Genomic DNA, 12,273 nt, shown 5'->3' on the forward strand with positions numbered 1-12,273 from the left:
TCTAGTCTGGCTACTGGAACAACATCATACAGTCACTATGACCCTCCAGACTACCACTAGTCTAGTCTGGCTGCTGACTGGAACAACATCATACAGTCACTATGACCCTCCAGACTACCACTAGTCTAGTCTGGCTACTGGAACAACATCATACAGTCACTATGACCCTCCAGACTACCACTAGTATAGTCTGGCAGACTGGAACAACATCATACAGTCACTATGACCCTCCAGACTACCACTAGTCTAGTCTGGCTACTGGAACAACATCATACAGTCACTATGACCCTCCAGACTACCACTAGTCTAGTCTGGCTACTGGAACAACATCATACAGTCACTATGACCCTCCAGACTACCACTAGTATAGACTTACCTACTGTATTACCGTGTCCAGCAGGCTGTACTGGAGGGCCGAAACACTTCTGGTTTTCATTCTCTCCTTCTAATCAAAGGGAAAAGGAAAGACCTAGTCAGTTGTACAACCTAATGCCTTCAACTGAAATGTGTCTTCTGTATCTAACCCAACCCCTCTGAATCAGAGAGGTGCCAGGGGCTGCCTTATTCCACATCCACGTCTTCGGTGCCCAGGGCTCAGAGGCAGAACAACATATTTTAACCTTGTCAGCTCGGGATTCGATCCAGTAACCTTTCGGTTACTGGCCCAATGCGGCATGGACTAATTCAGACCTGGGACACCAGGTGAGTGTAATTAACTACCAGGTAGAATGAATGATGTTTGGGCCCTCCAGGACAGGAATATGGCAGCCCTGCTGTACACCGTAATACCGTTTTCAGAAAGTAGTTTGAATGTCTGAGTGCCAGAAGCCCAGGGTACTGTCTGCACTTTGTGGACTGTTCCATTTGTTCCACTGAGCCATGCAACCTCAATCAAATACTTCCATACTGACAAATGCTGTTCCCTACCTGCAGGATGACCCAGTGTCTGCTGTTCCCTACCTGCAGGATGACCCAGTGTCAGCTGTTCCCTACCTGCAGGATGACCCAGTGTCTGCTGTTCCCTACCTGCAGGAGGACCCAGTGTCTGCTGTTCCCTACCTGCAGGATGACCCAGTGTCTGCTGTTCCCTACCTGCAGGATGACCCAGTGTCTGCTGTTCCCTACCTGCAGGATGACCCAGTGTCTGCTGTTCCCTACCTGCAGGATGACCCAGTGTCTGCTGTTCCCTACCTGCAGGATGACCCAGTGTCAGCTGTTCCCTACCTGCAGGATGACCCAGTGTCTGCTGTTCCCTACCTGCAGGATGACCCAGTGTCTGCTGTTCCCTACCTGCAGGATGACCCAGTGTCTGCTGTTCCCTACCTGCAGGAGGACCCAGTGTCTGCTGTTCCCTACCTGCAGGATGACCCAGTGTCTGCTGTTCCCTACCTGCAGGAGGACCCAGTGTCTGCTGTTCCCTACCTGCAGGATGACCCAGTGTCTGCTGTTCCCTACCTGCAGGATGACCCAGTGTCTGCTGTTCCCTACCTGCAGGATGACCCAGTGTCTGCTGTTCCCTACCTGCAGGATGACCCAGTGTCGGCTGTTCCCTACCTGCAGGATGACCCAGTGTCTGCTGTTCCCTACCTGCAGGATGACCCAGTGTCTGCTGTTCCCTACCTGCAGGAGGACCCAGTGTCGGCTGTTCCCTACCTGCAGGATGACCCAGTGTCTGCTGTTCCCTACCTGCAGGATGACCCCGTGTCGGCTGTTCCCCACCTGCAGGATGACCCAGTGTCTGCTGTTCCCTACCTGCAGGATGACCCAGTGTCTGTGTTGAGAGGCCTTCTGCAGGGCCCCTGTCAGCCACCACCTCCTGACCCAGAGACACATTGTGTAGTGTCCCCAGCTCTATGGAGAAACCCAGCCTCAATCCCACAACACAGGACACAAGACACTCAGAATATCTCTCCACAGTCCCCACGTGCTTCTTATCATCAGGATGTATCTGAATCAGGTGGTTAATGTGAGAACAGGACTGGAGTCTGCTGCTCAACCCAGTAGCTCTCTAGGAGGAGGGTTGGCAGCCCGGTGTTAGTGTGTTGTGTAGCCAGGTTCTCCACATTGTTGAGTGGGTCCACTCCAGGAGAGAGGATGCAGAACACAGGGCTGGAGGGGCTACTCTCCAGCTTGGCAGCGTCCACATTTCTCGCTCCCAAGCTCTCCTCCACAAAGCTCCTGTCACAGATTTAGTTACTTACTCACTATGGGACTGATAGAGGTGAAATACAGTATGTTACTATCATTTCCTTACTGGCAAAGCTTGAAGTGCATAAAACTGTTGCATTTACATTCACCAAGTCCAAGTCCGTTTACAAACAAGTGCAGAGGCCACACTTCCTCACCAGAAATGAAAGAATACTGTAGAATATGTAGTGCTGATGTCTCAGTCCCAAATGGAACCCTTGGGCCCTGGTCAAAAGTAGTGCACTATATAGGGAATAATAGGGGGCCATTTGGGACATAACCGATGTCTCACCTGAGGGCGTAGGTCATTCTGTCAGGGCGTATGGCTCTCAGCATAATGAGTTTCTGTAGGGAGCTTTTATTCTTCCAGTCCTGAGGAAACCCCACTCTCTCAGGACACTCTGAGTCTACCATCTTCCTCCAGCGCTTGGCTGAGCCCTCAATGTCCCGGTCCAACCCCCCGGAACTCATCCAGGGTAGACAGGGTCTGAGGAGATCATCATCATCACACCACCATAAGCTGCCAATGTCCCATTGCAGGCTCCCTATTCCCTATGGGCCCTGGTCAATAGTGTACTACATAGGGAATAAGGTGCCAGTTGGATCGCAAACACAATGTGCTACTGTACTTCTTAGTGCACTCATTTTAGTGCACTCTATGGGGAATAGGGTGTGATTAGTGCACTCAATGGGGAAAATGGTGTGATTAGTGCAGTCTATGGGGAATAGGGTGTGATTAGTGCACTCTATGGGGAATAGGGTGTGATTAGTGCAGTCTATGGGGAATATGGTGTGATTAGTGCACTCAATGGGGAATAGGGTGTGATTAGTGCAGTCTATGGGGAATAGGGTGTGATTAGTGCAGTCTATGGGGAATAGGGTGTGATTAGTGCACTCAATGGGGAATAGGGTGTGATTAGTGCACTCTATGGGGAATATGGTGTGATTAGTGCACTCAATGGGGAAAATGGTGTGATTAGTGCAGTCTATGGGGAATAGGGTGTGATTAGTGCACTCAATGGGGAATATGGTGTGATTAGTGCAGTCAATGGGGAATAGGGTGTGATTAGTGCAGTCTATGGGGAATATGGTGTGATTAGTGCACTCAATGGGGAAAATGGTGTGATTAGTGCAGTCTATGGGGAATAGGGTGTGATTAGTGCAGTCTATGGGGAATAGGGTGTGATTAGTGCACTCAATGGGGAATAGGGTGTGATTAGTGCACTCTATGGGGAATATGGTGTGATTAGTGCACTCTATGGGGAATAGGGTGTGATTAGTGCACTCTATGGGGAATAGGGTGTGATTAGTGCAGTCTATGGGGAATATGGTGTGATTAGTGCACTCAATGGGGAATATGGTGTGATTAGTGCACTCAATGGGGAATAGGGTGTGATTAGTGCACTCAATGGGGAAAATGGTGTGATTAGTGCACTCAATGGGGAAAATGGTGTGATTAGTGCAGTCTATGGGGAATAGGGTGTGATTAGTGCACTCAATGGGGAATATGGTGTGATTAGTGCACTCAATGGGGAATAGGGTGTGATTAGTGCACTCTATGGGGAATAGGGTGTGATTAGTGCAGTCTATGGGGAATAGGGTGTGATTAGTGCACTCAATGGGGAATATGGTGTGATTAGTGCACTCAATGGGGAATAGGGTGTGATTAGTGCACTCAATGGGGAATATGGTGTGATTAGTGCACTCAATGGGGAATAGGGTGTGATTAGTGCACTCAATGGGGAATAGGGTGTGATTAGTGCACTCAATGGGGAATAGGGTGTGATTAGTGCACTCAATGGGGAATAGGGTGTGATTAGTGCACTCAATGGGGAAAATGGTGTGATTAGTGCAGTCTATGGGGAATAGGGTGTGATTTAAAGGTGCAGCCTTGGAGATGTGTGTTACCCTGACGATTCCCCAGGCTTGTGGGGACAGGAACGGGACAGGGCTGGCTACGCTGGGCTCCACTGGGAAATACAACAGGAAGTCCAACTCCTGGGCCTCAATCTGCCCACGGGTCAGCAGAATCTGTAGAGGAGAGACAACAGAGATATAACAACAGGTATAGATTAGATTCAGGTCAGAACTTCTATCCTATCAATAAAGTTTTTGATCAAACTAGAATATGGCCTCGGGCTACCAGAAACATTAATCTGAAACAGAGACTTGTGAAGCCAAGACCAGGCGAATGACAGCCTTACTGTAGACACTTTCTCACAGTGGAGTTGAGAACAGTTGGCGACAGGCAGGTGGCCATGACAGCTATTAGCATTCTGCCGTCAGGCCACACCCCCTGTCAGAGGTAACAGTCTGAACAGCTTTGGCCAGGCCAGGTGGGAGAGCTAATCAAAAGCAGCGTATGGTCCTTCTGTCCCACTGACGGCCTCTAATTGAAGCTAATGTGGGGCCAGAATAAGTGCTTAGATTTATGAGAATGACAGGGGGGGCCAACCTTTTGGGGCGGCCCCGGGCCACTTACCTGGAAGGCGTTGTGTGACAGGAAGGTTGACTTGTCTCTCTGGAAGAGGCTCCGGCTGGTGTAGAGGAATGCTGAGTAGGTGACGGCCTCGGTCAAGGAGAGCACTCTGGCCCTCACGTCCTCGTCCCACTCCGCTCGCTCTATCGCTTTGTGGAAGACTGTGTTGAAGGTCTGGAGCACAGGTACAGGTACAGGGAGAAAGGTTCAGGGAGACAGATACAGGGAGACAGGTACAGGAAGACAGGTACAGGGAGACAGGTACAGGGAGACAGGTATAGAAAGACAGGAACAGAGAGACAGGTGCAGGAAGACAGGTACAGGGAGACAGATACAGGGAGACAGGTATAGAAAGACAGGAACAGAGAGACAGGTACAGGAAGACAGGTACAGGGAGACAGGTACAGGGAGACAGGTACAGGGAGACAGGTACAGGGAGACAGGTACAGGGAGACAGGTACAGGGAGAAAGGTTCAGGGAGACAGGTACAGGGAGACAGGTACAGGGAGACAGGTACAGGGAGAAAGGTTCAGGGAGACAGGTACAGAAAGACAGGAACAGAGAGACAGGTACAGGGAGACAGGGAGGCAGGTACAGAGAGACAGGTACAGAGAGACAGGTACAGGGAGACAGGTACAGGGAGACAGGTACAGGGAGACAGGTACAGAGAGACAGGTACAGAAAGACAGGTACAGAAAGACATGTACAGGGAGACATGTATAGAGAGACGGGTACAGGGAGACGGGTACAGGGAGACGGGTACAGGGAGACAGGTACAGAGAGACAGGTGCAGAGAGACAGGTACAGGGAGACAGGTACAGAGAGACATGTACAGGGAGACAGGTACAGGGAGACGGGTACAGAGAGACAGGTACAGGGAGACAGGTACAGGGAGCTGAACACAGGGAGACGGGTACAGAGAGACAGGTACAGAGATGGGGTTGATTCTGTGCAGGTTGTAGATGATGAACAGAGAGGTTCTCTGGGCAGCAAGGCGGTAGAGCTCTCTGGCCTCGTTGATCTTTGTCTTGATCTCTCTGGCCTCCACCACCTGTGTGTGTGTATGTGTCAGTTAACACAATGAGCTATGAACTAGGGCCTCAGTCATGCTCCAGATTCCTCCCCATTTCAGCGTAGCCATAAGTACATTTCATTTGCAGCTAACACGGTGAAATGGAGCGCGCATTGCTCTACTAACTAGACTATAAAACAGTAGGCCTATATAATAACACATGGAATTTAAGTCTTGATGCTAGTACACATCCTAAACCAGACCTACTTAACTCCCAGATACTACTGTACATCAGAGAGGCTGAACAGTACATGTTTCCCTTGTTGTTCTAACACCAGTGATACTAAACTCCCAGATACTACTGTACATCAGAGAGGCTGAACAGTACATGTTTCCCTTGTTGTTCTAACACCAGTGATACTAAACTCCCAGATACTACTGTACATCAGAGAGGCTGAACAGTACATGTTTCCCTTGTTGTTCTAACACCAGTGATACTAAACTACAGTATGATTCATTTAACCTGGTTATCATGAACATAATTATACACTAAGATTAGTCCACATGGGATGGAAATACTGTATGTCTTCTGCTTTTCCCCCAACACCTCCGATGTACACACACACACACACACACAGGGGTGAAAGTTAGCCGGTGCGGTCTGGCTCGGCATCCGGTCCGGTACGGCAAAATAAATTGTGGGGGTACGCTGTATGCCAATAGATACCCATAGACTTCCAGTCATTGCGCTAACGCTATGTTAGCATTGGCTCGCAAAACTACTTCTAACTTCCTTCATACTGGACACAGAGACATAAACATGGTATCAATGAGTTTATCTGACTGGGGAAGTAGACACAATCCCAAAGTATCCCTTTAAACCAGAAGCCCTCTGGTCAGAAATCCTCATGCTTCTCCAAACTTTGAAAGGTTTAAAATGTTAACCACAAGGAAATAATCTTAAATGTATCCAGGAGATAATCTATCGTCTCCCAAAGTAACCAATACAGTATTTATCTGTTCCTCCATTTCAATTCAATTAGCAGAGGCTCGACAAACCCGACCCGGTGGCTTTTCATTTTTCACTAATTACCCTTCCCATGTCAGGCAACGGACCCCATTTTTCACTAATTACCCTTCCCATGTCAGGCAACGGACCCCATTTTTCACTAATTAACCTTCCCATGTCAGGCAACGGACCCCATTTTTCACTAATTACCCTTCCCAAGTCAGGCAACGGACCCCATTTTTCACTAATTACCCTTCCCATGTCAGGCAACGGACCCCATTTTTCACTAATTACCCTTCCCATGTCAGGCAACGGACCCCATTTTTTAGGGCCCAGGTTTCCCATGGCCCGGATCCTGTTACACTCTATATCTTCACAAGCAAAAATGAATGTACTATTGATAGAACCATTACTCCACCAAATGAAAGTCCTGGGCTGATGGATTGGCTTGTAGTCCTCCGTCAGCCATGAAAGGAAATAATTAGTATTCATTACTTCACACTCTACAACATTCCAATTATTAATGAACTTCAGCTGTGGAGCCCCACCGTATCCATCATGGCCATCACAGCAGGTTGTATTAATCACAAGCAGAAACAAGCGCAGGTCATCTACAGCGGATGAATTTATAATCAGATTTACCACAGGGATGAATTGTCATGGGTCGACAGACAACAGCAGCACTGTGTCTGTTAGGAGTTCAATACATGTCCCGTCTCAGATGTTCAATAACATTCACACACACGTTGGTTTCACAGGGAAAGGAAGGAACAAGAAAGATGTGTGTTGATGGTTGAGAAGAGGAGGCGGATTTATAGTATTTTTATTTTTCCGTTTGCACCGTAGATACTTCCTGTTACATTGTGATATGTTGTTCATTTAGAGGATTGAACTCAGATAATCATAACAACGGTGGTGTGGAGGTGAATTAATATGCTTGGGGATTGGATTAGTTGCTCCATTGGTTCAAAGGGACTCAGTGTAATAGATTGAAATACATCCACAACCATTTCACATCATAGTGAATTGATCATTCTTTCCATAACCTACGCTACGGCAAATGACCAAATCAACTACAAACTATAGGCTCACGTTGCCTAGTGATAGACCTATGTAGCCTAATAATAAGCCTATGTAGCCTAATAATAAGCCTATGTAGCCTAATAATAAGCCTATGTAGCCTAATGATCTGTATTGGAGATTGTCCTGGATACACTCCTGACCACTGTTGAGTGTGGTGGTGCTGTGTTGTTCCCATTCGTTTTCAGAGAGGGAAAGGCACAAGTCCCTTACCCACAAGAGAGGCTGGCCGCCCACTATTCAGGGCTAACCACTGAAGAATAACTGCTCAGTATTCACCACATAAAGACTATGAGCAGGCCAATGAACATCTATCACCAGGCGTCAGAGGGGCGATCCATACGTCTGCCTCAGGGATTCAGAACACGCAATACAAATTCATCTATAATCTAAAGAGCAAGGAGCAATCATATCCCAGTCAGTCATGTCCCTGGAGCTGTCCACCGCTCAGTGAGACTCTAGCGTCAGTCAGGCAAATCCTCTGGCATTGTCTGTGTCCCAGATGGCACCCTAGTCCCTATGCAGTGCACTAATTTTGACCAGGGCCCATAGGGTTGTGCACTATATAGGGAATAGGGTTCGCAGCCATTCGGTATGGCAGATATGGTCTAATACTGTCCCTCAGGCCCATATTTAGACACGTTGGGAAAGTATTGACTTGTATATCAAAAGGGATATAAAACCATGGATCGATTAGTAATGTGTAGACAAGACTGGTTACAGGCTATAGGCACAACTATAGAATAAATAGCTTTTGCAGAGAAAGCACAGTGCACAGTATGGTAATTGTATAGGGCTACTCTGTCTTAATGACAAAAATCTCACTGTTTGTCTCCTCCAGGGCTGGTTTCCTGGACACAGATTAAGGCTAATCCTAGAGTAAAAAGTACTTTCAATGGACATTCTCAGTTGAAAGTGCTTTTTAGTCCAGGACAAGAGTTAATCTGTGTCTGGGAAGCTGCCCCACCTAGAGATTTCATTGGTGGATTCCTGAGCCAGTAGATCTGTATAGGGACAGGTCAAACCAAGGACCATTGTCACTGCTTGACTTCCTTCCTTGATGGTGTTTCTCCCCAGTAGTGGCACTAGGACTGGCTCAACTCTCTCCTGTAGGTTCTCAATCAGAACAGTCTCTTGTGTTAATCTCCCCAGTAGTGGCTCCCGGACTGGGTCAACTCTCTCCTGTAGGTTCTCAATCAGAACAGTCTCTTGTGTTTATCTCCCCAGTAGTGGCTCCCGGACTGGGTCAACTCTCTTCTGTAGGTTCTCAATCAGAACAGTCTCTTGTGTTTATCTCCCCAGTAGTGGCTCCCGGACTGGGTCAACTCTCTCCTGTAGGTTCTCAATCAGAACAGTCTCTTGTGTTTATCTCCCCAGTAGTGGCTCCCGGACTGGGTCAACTCTCTTCTATAGGTTCTCAATCAGAACAGTATCTTGTGTTTATCTCCCCAGTAGTGGCTCCCGGACTGGGTCAACTCTCTCCTGTAGGTTCTCAATCAGAATAGTATCTTGTGTTTATCTCCCCAGTAGTGGCTCCCGGACTGGGTCAACTCTCTCCTGTAGGTTCTCAATCAGAACAGTCTCTTGTGTTTATCTCCCCAGTAGTGGCTCCCGGACTGGGTCAACTCTCTTCTGTAGGTTCTCAATCAGAACAGTCTCTTGTGTTTATCTCCCCAGTAGTGGCTCCCGGACTGGGTCAACTCTCTCCTGTAGGTTCTCAATCAGAACAGTCTCTTGTGTTTATCTCCCAGTAGTGGCTCCCGGACTGGGTCAACTCTCTCCTGTAGTTTCTCCATCAGAACAGTCTCTCCATAGGCAAGGACTCGCTCTAACACATCCAAATACCTGTAGAGAATGATGATGGTAACACTTTAGAGAGAATTATACTTTATAGCATCCTGTATAATAACTTATAATACACTTACAATTGTATTATAAGGCATTATAAAGGATGTTATAAAGCATTAATCGTACAGTAGGTATTTCATTTAAAGTGTAACCCGAATGATTCACTGGAATAGGTAACTTGAATACTTTTTTACATTTGGTAACCGGCAAGCCCAATGACACATGGATGGGCGGAGTTAGAATGTTGTCTGTCAGAAGAATAACAATGTACATTTATTTTAATACGCCTGTCTGTATATTTCAAGACATGGCATATGAGGGTGCAGTGAGAGAACCCATGGATTGGATGATACTTTTCTCATCAATCAATTTGAAAAAAACATGCAGTGCACTCGGAAAGTATTCAAACCCCTTGACTTTTTCCACATTTTGTTATGTTCCAGCCTTATTCTAAAATGGATGAAATACTTTCCCCCCCTCATCAATCTACACACAATACCCCATAATGACAACGCAAAAACAGGTTCTGGAAAAAATATATACATAAAAAAATGAAATATGACATTTACATAAGTATTTAGACCCTTAACTTTGTTGAAGCACCTTTGGCAGCGATTACAGCCTTCTTAGGTATGAAGCTACAAGCTTGGCACACCTGTATTTGGGGAGTTTCTCCCATTCTTCTCTGCAGATCCTCTCAAGCTCTGTCAGGTTAGATAGGGAGCATTGCTGCACAGCTATTTTCAGGTCTCTTCAGAGATCAGGTTCAAGTCCTGGCTCTGGCTGGGCCACTCAAAGACATTCAGAGACTTGTCCTGAAGCCACTCCTGTGTTGTTTTGGCTGCATGCTTAATGTCAATGTCCCGTTGAAAGGTGAACCTTCTCCCCAGTCTGAGTTCCTGAGCGCTCTGGAGCAGGTTTTCATCAAGGATCTCTCTGTACTTTGTTCCGTTCATTTTCCCCTCGATCCTGACAAGCCTCCCAGTCCCTGACACTGAAAAACATCCTCACTGTAATTGATCTCGTCCTCCTCTTCTGAGGAGGAGTAGCGAGAAGGATCAGAGGACCAATGCGCATCATGGTAAGTGTCCACAATGTTTAATCAAAAATGAACACTGAAATACAAAACAATAAACATGACTAAACGACACAAACGAAACAGTCCTGTGTGGCACAAACACTGGCACGGAAAATAAACACCCACAACTCAAAAGTGAAACCAGGCTACCTAAGTATGATTCTCAATCAGGGACAACGATTGACAGCTGCCTCTGATTGAGAACCATACTAGGCCGAACACAGAAATCCCAAATTATAGAAAAACGAACATAGACAACCCACCCAACTCATGCCCTGATCATACTAAAACAAAGATATAATAACAGAACTAAGGTCAGAACGTGACACTCACAGCATGATGCTTCCACCACCATGCTTCACCGTAGGGATGGTGCCAGGTTTCCTCCAGATGTGATGCTTGGCATTCAGGCCAAATAGTTCAATCTTGGTTTCATCACACCAGAGAATCTTGTTTCTCATGGTCTGAGAGTCCTTTAGGTACCTTTTGGCAAACTCCAGTCGGGCTGTCATGTGCCTTTTACTGAAGAGTGGCTCCCGTCTGGCCATTCTACCATAAAGACCTGATTGATGGAGTGCTGCAGAGATGGTTGTCTCTGGAAGGTTCTGCCATCTCCACAGAGGATCTCTGGAGCTCTGTCATAGTGACCATCTGGTTCTTGGTCATCTCCCTGACCAAGGCTCTTCTCCCTCGATTGCTTGCTCAGTTTGACTGGGCGGCCAGCTCTAGGAAGAGTCTTGATGGTTCTTAACTTCTTCTATTTAAGAATGATTGGTACCTTTCCAGCAGATCTGTGCCTCGACACGATCCTGTCTCTGAGCCCTACAGACAATTCCTTCGACCTTATGGCTTGGTTTTTGATCTGACATGCACTGTCAACTATGGGACCTTATATAGACCGGTGTGTGCCTTTCCAAATCATGTCCAATTAGTTGAATTTACCACACAGGTGTACTCCAATCAAGTTGTAGAAACATCTCAAAGATGATAATTGGAAACAGGAGGCTCCTGAGCTCAATTTCAAGTCTCATAGCAAAATGTCTGAATACTAATGTAAATAAGATATTTCTGTATTTAAATTGTAATAATTCTGCAAAAATCTAAAAATCTGTTTTTATTTTGTCATTAGGGGGTATAGTGTTTAGATTGATGAGAAAATGTATAATTTAATCAATTTTAGAATAAGGCTGTAACGTTACAAAATGTGGAAAATGTCAAAGGGTCTGAATACTTTTCAAACTGTAGCTGATAATTAGTAGTGACCAGTGATTAGCCTGGTCCCATCCTGTATCTACTGTCCAGGCACCACATCTTATATGGTTATCATACCCTACTGTATATGTTTGGCTAAAGTACAAACAGACTGGACCACTTGGATAGACACTGTCCAGTGATACAAAACAAACCCTTGTGACCATCAATGTTCCAAGTCCAACTTGTTTCCCTTCCTTCTTCACCCCCCTCTGAAATCTCTACTATCATTAATGAAATGCGTCAAAACAACGCCCTCCCTCTCTCACTCCATCTGGTGGAGCAGCTCCACCCTGAGCTCTGGCCCACAGCGCCTGCAGATCCACTTT

The sequence above is a fragment of the Oncorhynchus mykiss genome, chromosome 3 (assembly GCF_013265735.2).
Source record: "Oncorhynchus mykiss isolate Arlee chromosome 3, USDA_OmykA_1.1, whole genome shotgun sequence".
Lineage (NCBI taxonomy): Eukaryota > Metazoa > Chordata > Actinopteri > Salmoniformes > Salmonidae > Oncorhynchus > Oncorhynchus mykiss.